Raw genomic sequence first — 15,546 nt, 5'->3', positions numbered from 1 at the left:
AGACACGTGTTTAAACCAGCCAATGAGAAAATGATCTTCCCTGCTCTCCACCCTGTCCCACAAGCATGTTCAGTGTTTATCTGCTAAGTTATCTACAACATGACAATGAATGACCTAGTTCAGTAGGATGTTCTCTTGCAGTATGTGCTGCAGGTTGACCTGCTTTAGTGTGCTTGTGTAGTTTTGCGGTAGAGTGGATTTGCCCAGAGCCAAGGTTTCTCTTTTTCATGTATTTTCCATTGTAAGCACCACACTTCAGAGACACACAACAGCACATTTTGAACTTGCTCTTTCCATCAGGCCCCTCTGGAGAAATGAAGGAAAATCACAAAATTCTTTAATTGCAAACAAGCCTCTTCATCTAATATCAGCTACTTATCAAATTGGAGAAGTGCTGTCAACATCCTGAGCAATCAATTCTGTCCCCTCCCCCCTTTAAAGCTGCCTAGCGCCTGCCATTAACCCCTCCTGTTCCAGCTCGCCTGGCTTCCTCCACCAAAATGGAGGCGTGACTCCTAACATTTGTTTTTAATGGCTGTTTTGTGTTGTTCCTCGGGTATGTGTAGACATTCAACTTGGAGGAGGGGTTGTACATGTGTGTGAGAGATATTGATAGAAGCATATGTAAAGAATGTAAACACATTACACACTGCAATACACAACACTGATTTCCCGGAGATGTATTATCCAGCTACAGTCAAGTGCATTTCAAATATTAAGTTGATGTTTACTTCTCAAAATCAAACCTACTGCTTTTGTTTAGCCAGAAATGGGCCTTTTTCCAAATGATTTGCATTTCTGGCATGGTTCCTCCATCTCAACATAAGTATGGCTCTTTGAGCTGCTCATCAAGTGTCCTTTATATACAGTGGGGAGAACAAGTATTTGATACACTGCCGATTTTGCAGGTTTTCCCTACTTACAAAGCATGTAGAGGTCTGTATTTTTTTTAATCATAGGTCCACTTCAACTGTGAGAACCGGAGTCTAAAACAAAAATCCAGAAAATCACATTGTATGATTTTTAAGTAATTAATTGGCATTTTATTGCATGACATAAGTATTTGATCACCTACCAACCAGTAAGAATTCCGGCTCTCACAGACCTGTTAGTTTTTCTTGAAGAAGCCCTCCTGTTCTCCACTCATTACCTGTATTAACTGCACCTGTTTGAACTCGTTACCTGTATAAAAGACACGGCAGGACCTGGTCAATGACCTGAAGAGAGCTGGGACCACAGTCCCAAAGAAAACCAGTAGTAACACACTACGCCGTCATGGATTAAAATCCTGCAGCGCACGCAAGGCTCCCCTGCTCAAGCCAGAGCATGTCCAGGCCTGTCTGAAGTTTGCCAATGACCATCTGGATGATCCAGTGGAGGAATGGGAGAAGGTCATCTGGTCTGATGAGACAAAAATAAAGCTTTTTGGTCTAAACTCCACTCGCCGTGTTTGGAGGAAGAAGAAGGATTAGTACAACCCCAAGAACACCATCCCAACTGTGAAGTATGGAGGTGGAAACATCACTCTTTGGGGATGCTTTTCTGCAAAGGGGACAGGACGACTGCACCGTAATGAGGGGAGGATGGATGGGGCCATGTATCGCGAGATCTTGGCCAACAACCTCCTTCCCTCAGTAAGAGCATTGGCTAGTGAGGCTTGACTGGACTGGGTTATGTGTTGTGAAGCTAGCCACAATAATGATTAGTCACAATAGTGAAATTTGCAGTTTGCCTTCAAAATAAAAGTATAGAATTGACAGTGATGCAAATTAATACTAATATTAGAATTATGCCATACGTTTATTTTGAAGGCTAACCACAAATTCCACTCTTGTGGCTAATCCTTGGGGCTAGCTTCACATAGATGGATCCGACCACCATTAATCAAATAAGAACTGTTTTATAAAGTGTCTCGGCTACTGCCTACCTTCTAACCGACTGTCTGCTCCAGGGGCCAGAGGATTTCCCCTTCCCTGGACTTACCCTCCTAAATGGACAGCTACTGGCTATACAGGCTTGTAAATTCCTCGGTCAGCTAGCTTCGTCAGCTAGCTTCGCCAGCTAGCTTCGTCTGGCTAGTGAGGCTTGACTGGACTGGGTTATGTGTTGTGAAGCTAGCCACAATAATGATTAGTCACAATAGTGAAATTTGCGGTTTGCCTTCAAAATAAAAGTATAGAGTTGACAGTGATGCAAATTAATACTAATATTAGAATTATGCCATACGTTTATTTTGAAGGTTAACCACAAATTCCACTCTTGTAGCTTATCCTTGGGGCTAGCTTCACATAGATCGATCCGACCACCATTAATCAAATAAGATCTGTTTTATAAATTAGGGTAATTTTAGATGAGGACACCTAGATTATGTCGTTTTGCTATGTTTTTGGGGAAGAACATTATTTGCATCCATGAGCTAGGTAGCTTTTTTTATGACCAGCACTGCAGGTGCGTGAAACAACTTTACCAGCATCATAGCATACGTATCGATGAATCGTTGTGACATGAAATATGAGTGATAGTGTGATCCATGTGTAATAACTACTTAAAAAATGTATGAACACATTCAATTATTACGTGACATGCAATCATATTTAGGTCCCAATTGGTCACAAGCTTATTTGACATGTGTATCTTTTTGACCTGCAAAGATCCAAACGGCGTCCCATAGAAATCCTGGTTGAGAATGAAATGACTGAACAAATGAACAACGAAACCGCACAGCAAGTAAGTGAAATAAATTGTTATTCTGGTAATGGGGACAATGCAAACAAAATAACTGTTTGGTGTGTGCGTGTAACCGTTTCTTTAACTAGGCAAGGCAGTTAAGAACAAATTCTTATTTACGATCACGGTCCGGACGACACTGGGCCAATTGTGTACCGCCCTAAGGGACTCCCAATCACGGCCGGATGTGATACAGCCTGGATTTGAACCAGGAACTGTAGTGACGCCTCTTGTATTGAGATGCAGTGCCTTAGACCGCTGTGTGTGTTTGTGTAACCTATTTAACTGTACTTTTTTTTTTTTTTACATCTGTATCTGTTTTTTGCAAGGAAAATATCGGTGCATCACTAGTTTGTAGGATCGGAGCATAATCACAATCGCCTTCATCCAGAATTTGACTTGAAGTGGTGCTGCTAGCAATAAACAATATACTGACAGAATATGGACCGAGGAATTTACAAGCCTGTATACCCAGTAGCTGTCCATTTAGGAGGGTAAGTCCAGGGAAGGGGAAATCCTCTGGCCCCTGGAGCAGACAGTCGGTTAGAAGGTAGGCAGTAGCCGAGACAGACGTGGGTCAGTGGACAGGTAGTCTGGACCAGACGCTGGAAGTCTGTCATTTAGCTGTGACATTCTATCACACAGACCTTTGTTGCCTGTGATGTCACACACACCTTGACCCCCGCCCTTGGGGAGATGTGTGCATGTGTGTACTCTAACAAATGGCAGCCAATAACCCAACAGTCACTGCTCACTGTCAATAGTTATCATATTATATATTCACCCTATGGAGGGAGGGGCCTACCAGTATGGAATGCCGTTTGGGTCTTTGCGTGTCAAAGATACACGTCAAATAAGCTTGTTGACCAATCAGCACCTGAATATGACTGCATGTTAAAATTGAAGACGTTCATACATTTTTGACGTACTGTAATACATGTGTAATAACTATCACCTGTATTCCCATGTCACAGCGATTCACCGATGCGTATGCTATGATGCTGGTAAAGTTTTTTTTGTCTCGTGCCCGTCCCGCTCTCATACGAGCGAAGACACACTTCCCCAAGCTCTGGACAGTACTGGTCGTTAAAAAAAGCTACCGAGCTGATGGATGCAACCAATGTTCTTCCCCCTAAATCATCTACATCTTAGCTAGCTAAGTGTCATCATCTAAAATAACCCTAATTTATAAGACCGTTCTTATTTGATTAATGGTGGTCGGATCCACCTATGTGAAGCTAGCCACAATAAGGATTAGCCACAATAGTGGAATTTGCGGTTTGCCTCGATTTTAATGAAAATCATGCAAATAATACAAATAGTGGAAACATGCCTTAATGGAATAGATCATGCTAAACGAGGTTGGAATGTTGTTTTATATCAAATCAACAAAGACAACAATTTGTTAATTTTTACAAAAAGCTGTTGAAATCACACTGGATGTATTATATGTGGTCCTTCTGTAGCTCAGTTGGTAGAGCATGGCGCTTGTAACGCCAGGGTAGTGGGTTCGATCCCCCGGGACCACCCATACGTAGAATGTATGCACACATGACTGTAAGTCGCTTTGGATAAAAGCGTCTGCTAAATGGCATATATTATTATTATATTATTATACTTTAGAATGGCATTGGGGGCATACATATTTCACTGTACAGCCTTACACCATGTCATTGATCCACAATCCATAGGTATCAATCTACTCAGTGACACCCAGAGAACATTAGCATCGTAGCTCTTATTGCGGGACTCTGAAACCACTGAATTGGGCCACATTTACTGTACCAGTCAACCTACTATGTATATTGAACACTTTTCTAGAGGAAAAACAATACAACGTGGATCTTTTGGAGCCTGAACTCTTGAAGACTTTTGGGGGGGAAAGCACTTGGGGAGGCTGATACACCATTTCATTGATCCCCAATTGTTAGATAAGGCTGTATAGTACAATATGAATGTCAATAGGCTGAATGGGGAGGTGATTTTCCCACAGTCAAGTCCCGCAATAAGAGCTAGCTGCACAGCAGGTAACCTGGTCCGTTCAAGCCATAGTAGCCAGATAAAGCTAGCTGGCTGCTTATAGCGTTAGTTTTGGGCAACAGGGTTAAGTAGCAGGCTAGCTAGTTATTTCAATAGAACCACAAGTGGCTAGCTATTACTTAGTCACATAGATTCCAAACATATTGCTAAGAATATTGAAAATTACTTCAGTTTCTTCTGTTCATTGTTTTCAGGCTGGTTGCATTGGTGCTAGCTAGGTACCCCAGAAGTTGCTGATAACATCTGTATCAAAGATATTTGCAAACATTTTTGATCCAGATCTAATTTCAAATGCTCACACAGACGTTTTTTCATTCCAACGCAGTATTGTACAGCTTTGACAGTGATCGTAATGGTGGCGCTTGGCTTGCACGTGCAAATTCAGCGCACACAACATTTTATCACAAGAATTGTGTTATTTGACATATCAAATTATAAGCTTATTTGCAACGTCAAATAGCGTTATTTGACGTGCATCTTTTTTGACATACAAAGTCCCAAACATCGATCCATATACCAGTAGTTATGCTCTTCAGTCATGAGTCACTCACTTACAGATTTTTTCTCTCAAATGTCGTTTTTTCCCCCACTGGGGTTGGGACCTCTCGCTGTTTGGATTTGAAAATCCAACCGTTGTAATGGGGGGGCTGTGCCTCTGGTTGTTTGAGTGACAAAGACAGAGGGAGAGACAACTAGTAAAAGCATGGCCCCCTTCATTATCGAAGCATTGTGCCGATAACATCAAAGAGCCATTCCAGACTCTGAAGTCAGAAGGACTTTGAGAGTTAGGTGTTAACCAGACTAGTGAAATGATTGAGTGTGACAGATCTAGGTTTATGGCTTTTTACATGGAAAAGAGAACAACAATGTCATTTATGACATACAGATCACAACATTTTGAATGAAAAAGTAAATAAAATATATGGGATTCTGCATGGCCATCTGAATGATCTGCTATTATAATAATGTCTAATAGTCTCATTTGAACAAAAGCAACCAAATATTGTGCTGGGGGATTAATAAAGATGTCTAAATGTACTATTTTGCATGTGTACTCTGTTGACGGTCCTGTTGTAATCTTTGTTACTTGAAGCACACACACATTGCACCAAATGTGGATGTAGTGTTCATCTGCCGATTGTTAAGCACACTGTGTTTTATGGACCACCCGTTTGTGGATGTCTGACTGCTCACGTTTTCACAGATTCTACTTGTTAAATTGGTGCGCAAATTACAGCCGTCGCTCTGTTCAGATTTGCAAAGTACTCTCAACCAGCCAATGCTATTGGTGTGTCTGAGCCCTTAGATAGTGGAAATGTACACCTAAAGTGTTTGATTTTTATTGTAAAAAGCTATTTGTTTGACCAGTTACTTAGAAACACTTAGTGATAGTTCAATCATAACTGGATTGAAATCTGTGTTTTAAGCTGATATATAAATATCTATTTAGACTGCATGACCATAGGCAACCATTTAAGATATAGATGTACACAAGCCCAGTGAGTGAGCGGGTGAAAATAACTTGTTCTCTGTGGCCTTGGCAACCTATGGCCTCCTGCCTCTTGTTTTCAGGAGTTTTCTTCCATACTGACCAATGGGCTTGGGGCTATTAACAGCCCCTCTCTTCTCTCTCCTGTCCGGATCTTGTTTTGATTCCTGATACTTTTATTGGGTTTGTCTTAAAGGAGAAATTCCTGTTCTGCACATACTGTTTTACCTTCTACCCTTATGTTCCTTTATCTTCCATCCCGTGGGGCCACTGAGTGACCCCGCCCCCCCCTGACCAAGCCGCCTCTGGTGAGGGCTACTGACCTGTCTGTCTATCAGCCCTGCTACACCCCATGAACCTGGCTGCCTGCTGCAGCTGCATTTGGGTTGAGGGATGGAGGGGCTCAAGATATCCAGCTGGGTTGGAAGGCCTGGTGGGGGCAGGTCCGGGCCCAGATGTAGATGGTTTAGGTGAAATGGAGATGTTGGTTAATGGGGGAAGGGAAGGGCACAGGAGCTTCTGAGGAACACAACTCCTTAGGCTTCTCTCATAGGTTCCAAATAAATGCTTTATGAGTGTTTGTAGGGCCATGACCGCAGTCAAATTCCATGTGACCGTTGAGTCACTGTAATCTCTTATGTACTCTGGACATGCATTGGTAGTCTGCTAAATGATTTAAATGTAAATGTAAATGTAGTACCTAACTCGCTAACGACCATCAGGTTGCTAATGGCCTGGTACTCAGGGCTCTATTGTCCCTCTAGCCACTGACATCAATGTAAATGCAATCCATCACTGCATATTACCCATGGAAGAAAATCATACAACAAAAATAAGATTTTAAGATGTCTTTGGTACATAATTGGTCTATCCTATGCTCCAGAAGTAAACACATTTTAGTAATCACCTTTTGGGTGTGGACTGTGCTATTATGCATAGCCTACTGGATGGACTGGTTACCTTGTTTTTTTTATTTCACCTTTATTTAACCATGTAGGCTAGTTGAGAACAAGTTCTCATTTACAACGGCGACCTGGCTAAGATAAAGCATAGCAGTGTAAACAGACAACAACACAGAGTTACACATGGAGTAAACAATAAACAAGTCAATCACACAGTAGAAAAAATAGTCTATATACATTGTGTGAAAGGCATGAGGTAGGCAAATAATTACAATTTAGCAGATTAACACTGGAGTGATAAATGATCAGATGGTCATGTGCAGGTAGAGATACTGGTGTGCAAAAGAGCAGAAAAGTAAATAAATAAAAACAGAATGAGGATGAGGTAGGTAAATTGGGTGGGCTATACACCGATGGACTATGTACAGCTACAGAGATCGGTTAGCTGCACAGATAGCAGATGTTTGAAGTTGGTGAGGGAGATAAAAGTCTCCAACTTCAGTGATTTTTGCAATTCGTTCCAGTCACAGGAAGCAGAGAACTGGAACGAAAGGCGGCCAAATGAGGTGTTGGCTTTAGGGATGATCAGTGAGATACACCTGCTGGAGCGCGTGCTACAGGTGTGTGTTGCCATCGTGACCAGTGAACTGAGATAAGGCGGAGCTTTACCTAGCATAGACTTGTAGATGACCTGGAGCCAGTGGGTCTGGCGACGAATATGTAGCGAGGGCCAGCCGACTAGAGCATACAAGTCGCAGTGGTGGGTGGTATAAGGTGCTTTAGTAACAAAACGGATGGCACTGTGATAAACTGCATCCAGTTTGCTGACTAGAGTATTGGAAGCTATTTTGTAGATGACATCGCTGAAGTCGAGGATCGGTAGGATAGTCAGTTTTTCTAGGGCAAGTTTGGCGGCGTGAGTGAAGGAGGCTTTGTTGCGGAATGGAAAGCCGACTCTAGATTTGATTTTAGATTGGAGATGGTTGATATGAGTCTGGAAGGAGAGTTTACAGTCTAGCCAGACACCTAGGTACTTATAGATGTCCACATATTCTAGGTCGGAACCATCCAGGGTGGTGATGCTAGTCGGCCGTGCGTGTGCAGGCAGCGAACGGTTGAAAAGCATGCATTTGGTTTTACTAGCGTTTAAGAGCAGTTGGAGGCCACGGAAGGAGTGTTGTATGGCATTGAAGCTTGTTTGGAGGTTAGATAGCACAGTGTCCAAGGAATGGCCAGAAGTATACAGAATGGTGTCGTCTGCTTAGAGGTGGATCAGGGAATCGCAGCAAGAGCAACATCATTGATATATACAGAGAAATTAGTCGGCCTGAGAATTGAACCCTGTGGCACCCCCATAGAGACTGCCAGAGGACCGGACAACACGCCTTCCGATTTAACATACTGAACTCTGTCTGCAAAGTAGTTGGTGAACCAGGCAAGGCAGTCATTAGAAAAACCGAGGCTACTGAGTCTGCCGATAAGTCTGCCGAGGTTGGAGTAGCCAGGAGGAAGGCATGGCCAGCCGTTGAGAAATGCTTGTTGATTATCATGGATTTATCGGTGGTGACCGTGTTTACCTAGCCTCAGTGCAGTGGGCAGCTGGGAGGAGGTGCTCTTGTTCTCCATGGACTTTACAGTGTCCCAGAACTTTTTTGGAGTTAGAGCTACAGGATGCAAATTTCTGCTTGAAAAAGCTGGCCTTTGCTTTCCTGACTGACTGCGTGTATTGGTTCCTGACTTCCCTGAACAGTTGCATATCGCGGGGACTATTCGATGCTACAGGATGTTTTTGTGCTGGTCGAGGGCAGTCAGGTCTGGAGTGAACCAAGCATTATGAAATGCTCCAAACTTTCTATCCATGAGTCAGGGAGAGAACGTATAGGCCTAGGTGATGCTCTTGGTTCACTGATTTGTGCAGGACAGCTTACAGAGTTTGCCTACAATTATAGTGAATTTGTGTTTTATTTTAAATAGCCTAGTAATAATTTAAATATTTTCATAAAGAATATGCTGACACATTACCCTTTAGCTTCAAAATATCTCACCACCATGCGTTTCCATCCTCTCTCTTCATTCCTTTCTCAATCGTGCAGAGATGGGAGCTGGCAACAGTTTATTTAAATATGTTTCGTTGTAAAAACAGCATGTTACTGTTATGCAGGTGAATGAGGACCCAAAAGCGACTTGGCGAAAACAGAGTCTTTAATCCAGTAAAGTAAATATACAATCATAAAGCACAATTCCACTCGTAATGACGAGAACAGACTGGAGACTCGATCATGAACTGCAGGTTGCCTCGGGAAGGCACTTGAACGTAGCAGACTCAGACACCTGCTCACCACGCGGCATCTGAGGGAAACACGACACGACAGGGCGATACACAGACACAGCACGGTGAACAATAGACAAGGATCCGACAGGGCAGAAACAGAAAACAAGGGGAGAAATAGGGACTCTAATCAGGGAAAAAAGATAGGGAACAGGTGTGGGAAGACTAAATGATTGATTAGGGGAATAGGAACAGCTGGGAGCAGGAACGGAACGATAGAGAGAAGAGAGAGAGGAAGGGAGAGAGAAAAAGGGGAACAAACCTAAAAAGACCAGCAGGGGGAAAACGAACAGAGGGAAAAGCAAAATGACAAGACAATATAAGACAAAACATGACAGTACCCCCCCACTCACCGAGCGCCTCCTGGCGCACTCGAGGAGGAATCCTGGCGGCAACGGAGGAAATCATCAATAAGTGAACGGTCCAGCACGTCCCGAGACGGAACCCAACTCCTCTCCTCAGGACCGTAACCCTCCCAATCCACTAAGTATTGGTGACCCCGTCCCCGAGAACGCATGTCCATGATCCTACGTACCTTGTAAATAGGTGCGCTCTCGACAAGGACGGGAGGGGGGGAGGGAAGACGAACGGGGGTGCGAAGAAAGGGCTTGACACAGGAGACATGGAAGACAGGATGGACGCGACGAAGATGTCGCGGAAGAAGCAGTCGCACAGCGACAGGATTGACGACCTGGGAGACACGGAACGGACCAATGAACCGCGGAGTCAACTTACGAGAAGCTGTCGTAAGAGGAAGGTTGCGAGTGGAAAGCCACACTCTCTGGCCGCAACAATACCTTGGACTCTTAATCCTACGTTTATTGGCGGCTCTCACAGTCTGTGCCCTGTAACGGCAAAGTGCAGACCTCACCCTCCTCCAGGTGTGCTCACAACGTTGGACAAACGCTTGAGCGGAGGGAACGCTGGACTCGGCAAGCTGGGATGAGAACAGAGGAGGCTGGTAACCCAGACTACTCTGAAACGGAGATAACCCGGTAGCAGACGAAGGAAGCGAGTTGTGAGCGTATTCTGCCCAGGGGAGCTGTTCTGCCCAAGACGCAGGGTTTCTGAAAGAAAGGCTGCGTAGTATGCGACCAATCGTCTGATTGGCCCTCTCTGCTTGACCGTTAGACTGGGGATGAAACCCGGAAGAGAGACTGACGGACGCACCAATCAAACGACAGAACTCCCTCCAAAACTGTGACGTGAATTGCGGGCCTCTGTCTGAAACGGCGTCTAACGGGAGGCCATGAATTCTGAACACATTCTCGATGATGATTTGTGCCGTCTCCTTAGCGGAAGGAAGTTTAGCGAGGGGAATGAAATGTGCCGCCTTAGAGAACCTATCGACAACCGTAAGAATCACAGTCTTCCCCGCAGACAAAGGCAGACCGGTAATGAAGTCTAGGGCGATGTGAGACCATGGTCGAGAAGGAATGGGGAGCGGTCTGAGACGACCGGCAGGAGGAGAGTTACCTGACTTAGTCTGCGCGCAGTCCGAACAAGCAGCCACGAAACGGCGCGTGTCACGCTCCTGAGTCGGCCACCAAAAGCGCTGGCGAATAGACGCAAGAGTGCCTCGAACACCGGGATGACCAGCTAACTTGGCAGAGTGAGCCCACTGAAGAACAGCCAAACGAGTGGAAACAGGAACGAAAAGAAGGTTACTAGGACAAGCGCGCGGCGACGCAGTGTGCGTGAGTGCTTGCTTAACCTGTCTTTCAATTCCCCAGACTGTCAACCCGACAACACGCCCATAAGGAAGAATCCCCTCGGGATCAGTAGAAGCCACAGAAGAACTAAAAAGACGGGATAAGGCATCAGGCTTGGTGTTCTTGCTACCCGGACGGTAAGAAATCACAAACTCGAAACGAGCGAAAAACAACGCCCAACGAGCTTGACGAGCATTAAGTCGTTTGGCAGAACGGATGTACTCAAGGTTCTTATGGTCAGTCCAAACGACAAAAGGGACGGTCGCCCCCTCCAACCACTGTCGCCATTCGCCTAGGGCTAAGCGGATGGCGAGCAGTTCGCGGTTACCCACATCATAGTTGCGTTCAGATGGCGACAGGCGATGAGAAAAATAAGCGCAAGGATGAACCTTATCGTCAGACTGGAAGCGCTGGGATAGAATGGCTCCCACGCCTACCTCTGAAGCGTCAACCTCGACAATGAATTGTCTAGTGACGTCAGGAGTAACGAGGATAGGAGCGGACGTAAAACGTTCTTTTAGAAGATCAAAAGCTCCCTGGGCGGAACCGGACCACTTAAAACACGTCTTGACAGAAGTAAGAGCTGTGAGAGGGGCAGCAACTTGACCGAAATTACGAATGAAACGCCGATAGAAATTAGCGAAACCTAGAAAGCGCTGCAACTCGACATGTGACCTTGGAACGGGCCAATCGCTGACAGCTTGGACCTTAGCGGAATCCATCTGAATGCCTTCAGCGGAAATAACGGAACCGAGAAAAGTAACGGAGGAGACATGAAAAGAGCACTTCTCAGCCTTTACGTAGAGACAATTCTCTAAAAGGCGCTGTAGAACACGTCGAACGTGCTGAACATGAATCTCGAGTGACGGTGAAAAAATCAGGATATCGTCAAGATAGACAAAAACAAAGATGTTCAGCATGTCTCTCAGAACATCATTAACTAATGCCTGAAAAACAGCTGGCGCATTGGCGAGACCAAACGGCAGAACCCGGTACTCAAAATGCCCTAACGGAGTGTTAAACGCCGTTTTCCACTCGTCCCCCTCTCTGACGCGCACGAGATGGTAAGCGTTACGAAGGTCCAACTTAGTAAAGCACCTGGCTCCCTGCAGAATCTCGAAGGCTGATGACATAAGGGGAAGCGGATAACGATTCTTAACCGTTATGTCATTCAGCCCTCGATAATCCACGCAGGGGCGCAGAGTACCGTCCTTCTTCTTAACAAAAAAAAACCCCGCCCCGGTCGGAGAGGAAGAAGGCACTATGGTACCGGCGTCAAGAGACACAGACAAATAATCCTCGAGAGCCTTACGTTCGGGAGCCGACAGAGAGTATAGTCTACCCCGAGGAGGAGTGGTCCCCGGAAGGAGATCAATACTACAATCATACGACCGGTGAGGAGGAAGGGAGTTGGCTCGGGACCGACTGAAGACCGTGCGCAGATCATGATATTCCTCCGGCACTCCTGTCAAATCGCCAGGTTCCTCCTGAGAAGTGGGGACAGAAGAAACGGGAGGGATGGCAGACATTAAACACTTCACATGACAAGAAACGTTCCAGGATAGGATAGAATTACTAGACCAATTAATAGAAGGATTATGACATACTAGCCAGGGATGACCCAAAACAACAGGTGTAAAAGGTGAACGAAAAATCAAAAAAGAAATAGTCTCACTGTGGTTACCAGATACTGTGAGGGTTAAAGGTAGTGTCTCAAATCTGATACTGGGAAGATGACTACCATCTAAGGCGAACATGGGCGTAGGCTTGTCTAACTCTCTGAAAGGAATGTCATGTTTCCGAGCCCATGCTTCGTCCATGAAACAACCCTCAGCCCCAGAGTCTATCAAGGCACTGCATGTAGCACCCGAACCGGTCCAGCGTAGATGGACCGACAAAGTAGTACAGGATCTAGATGGAGAGACCTGAGTAGTAGCGCTCACCAGTAGCCCTCCGCTTACTGATGAGCTCTGGCTTTTACTGGACATGAATTAACAAAATGTCCAGCAAGTCCGCAATAGAGGCACAGGCGGTTGGTGATCCTCCGTTCCCTCTCCTTAGTCGAGATGCGAATACCTCCCAGCTGCATGGGCTCAGTCTCTGAGCCAGAGGAGGGAGATGGTTGCGATGCGGAGCAGGGAAACACCGTTGACGCGAGCTCTGTACCACGAGCCTGGTGACGAAGATCTACCCGTCGTTCTATGCGGATGGCGAGAGCAATCAAAGAGTCCACACTTGAAGGAACCTCCCGGGAGAGAATCTCATCTTTAACCACTGCGTGGAGTCCCTCCAGAAAACGAGCGAGCAGCGCCGGCTCGTTCCACTCACTAGAGGCAGCAAGAGTGCGAAACTCAATAGAGTAATCCGTTATGGATCGATCACCTTGGCATAGGGAAGCCAGGGCCCTAGAAGCCTCCCTACCAAAAACTGAACGGTCAAAAACCCGAATCATCTCCTCTTTAAAGTTCTGGTAATTGTTAGAGCAATCAGCCCTTGCCTCCCAGATAGCTGTGCCCCACTCTCGAGCCCGGCCAGTAAGGAGTGAAATGACGTAAGCAACCCGAGCTCTCTCTCTAGAGTATGTGTTGGGTTGGAGAGAGAACACAATATCACACTGGGTGAGAAAGGAGCGGCACTCCGTGGGCTGCCCGGAGTAGCAAGGTGGGTTATTAACCCTAGGTTCCGGAGGCTCGGCAGGCCAGGAAGTAACAGATGGCACGAGACAAAGACTCTGGAACTGTCCAGAGAGGTCGGAAACCTGAGCGGCCAGGTTCTCCACGGCATGGCGAGCAGCAGACAATTCCTGCTCGTGTCTGCCGAGCATGGCTCCTTGGATCTCGACGGCAGTGTTACGAGCGTCTGTAGTCGCTGGGTCCATTCTCTGGTCGGATCCTTCTGTTATGCAGGTGAATGAGGACCCAAAAGCGACTTGGCGAAAACAGAGTCTTTAATCCAGTAAAGTAAATATACAATCATAAAGCACAATTCCACTCGTAATGACGAGAACAGACTGGAGACTCGATCATGAACTGCAGGTTGCCTCGGGAAGGCACTTGAACGTAGCAGACTCAGACACCTGCTCACCACGCGGCATCTGAGGGAAACACGACACGACAGGGCGATACACAGACACAGCACGGTGAACAATAGACAAGGATCCGACAGGGCAGAAACGGAAAACAAGGGGAGAAATAGGGACTCTAATCAGGGAAAAAGATAGGGAACAGGTGTGGGAAGACTAAATGATTGATTAGGGGAATAGGAACAGCTGGGAGCAGGAACGGAACGATAGAGAGAAGAGAGAGAGGAAGGGAGAGAGAAAAAGGGGAACGAACCTAAAAAGACCGGCAGGGGGAAAACGAACAGAGGGAAAAGCAAAATGACAAGACAATATAAGACAAAACATGACAGTTACTTACTATTGATGTTCCCGAACAGATTCCACTTGTTTTCCTAAATGAGGCACTGGGTAGCTGCAGGAACATGGTTGGGAGAGACCACGGCATAAAGAGTTTGGGTGGAATATCACCTGTCGTAATTCTATATGCAAATATCACCTGTCCCAGACATTTCTATATGCAATCCTGTGTGAAAGCATAGTTTTGATGGTTTCCACTAAAAGGTGGAGGATCTCAGCTGCTATTATATTTATTTCTCAGATGCTTGGCCATAAAACTGAAGTAGTCTACCCGGGAATGATTTAATCCGCGGGAAAGCAGCCTCCACTCACAATCCGAGTGCGTCTGGACAACCTGCTGTTTGCCCCTGTTCCTACCCATTTGATAATGGGCCATTCTAAGTAAAAACACATTTGACATATTAGTGAAGAAGAGATTACATTTGTGAATAGTCGGATGGGTTAAAATATGATTACTTGATGAGGTAACAGGGTGTGCAGCCTGAGGCAAACAGATGCAATATTATAAACTCAGCAAAAAAGAAATGTACTCACTGTCAACAGTGTTTTTATTTTCAGCAACTTAACATGTGTAAATATTAGTATGAAAGTAACAAGATTAAACAACTGAGACAAACTGAACAAGTTCCACAGACATCTGTAGCCATCAGCTGCATTAAGTACTGCAGTGCATCTCCTCCTCATGGACTGCACCAGATTTTCCAGTTCTTGCTGTGAGATGTTATCCCACTCCTCCAGCAAGGCACCTGCAAGTTACCGGACATTGCTGGGGGGAATGGCCCTAGCGCTCACCCTACGATCCAACAGGTCCCAGACGTGCTCAATGGGATTGAGATCCGGGCTCTTCGCTGGCCATGGCAGAACACTGACATTCCTGTCTTGCAGGAAATCACACGCAGAACGAGCAGTATGGCTGGTGGCATTGTCAT

At 45.6% G+C, this 15,546-nt stretch overlaps 1 protein-coding gene across 4 annotated transcripts in view; it reads left to right on the top strand.

Annotated features, from left to right (window-relative positions):
* Positions 1 to 15,546, top strand: part of LOC124033791 (AT-rich interactive domain-containing protein 3B-like) — a 74,675-nt gene that overhangs the window by 22,301 nt on the left and 36,828 nt on the right. The window lies entirely within an intron of this gene.

The sequence above is a fragment of the Oncorhynchus gorbuscha genome, linkage group LG04 (genome assembly GCF_021184085.1).
Source record: "Oncorhynchus gorbuscha isolate QuinsamMale2020 ecotype Even-year linkage group LG04, OgorEven_v1.0, whole genome shotgun sequence".
NCBI lineage: Eukaryota > Metazoa > Chordata > Actinopteri > Salmoniformes > Salmonidae > Oncorhynchus > Oncorhynchus gorbuscha.
This window is presented reverse-complemented; position numbering and strand designations above follow the sequence as displayed.